Source organism: Acanthisitta chloris, unplaced genomic scaffold, assembly GCF_000695815.1.
Source record: "Acanthisitta chloris isolate BGI_N310 unplaced genomic scaffold, ASM69581v1 scaffold12748, whole genome shotgun sequence".
Taxonomy (NCBI): Eukaryota; Metazoa; Chordata; class Aves; order Passeriformes; family Acanthisittidae; genus Acanthisitta; species Acanthisitta chloris.
The window spans coordinates 1-389 of record NW_008688725.1 but is presented as its reverse complement, the minus strand read 5'-3'; positions in this window follow the sequence as shown (position 1 = coordinate 389).

The following is a 389-nucleotide window of genomic DNA, read 5'->3' as shown; positions in this document are numbered from 1 at the left end:
ACTTAAGAAGAAATGTATATAGTATATGATATCTATTATCAAAGCTCCTATGGGCAAAAAAACAAAGTACCGAGGTAGTTTAATTTCAAAACTCTACATCCCAAGAAAAACGACGTCCTAAGTGCAACACTTGGACCTTGAAACATCAATACAACAGCTGAACATCCTTTCTGAGCGGCACCAGAGGATGACTGCTGCCTCAGGCTCAGCTCCGCAGTATTTCAGAGCACACCGTGACCTGTCCCACGGGCTGGGCGGGTTCCAACAGGAGTCCGGCGAGACCTACAGGAGCTGCGGTGCGCAGCGCCCGCGGAAACGCGGAGGCTCAGCCACGGACGAGCACTTGCCCGGCCGCGCCCGGGGAAGCTGTGCCCGAGCAGCGCGGACAG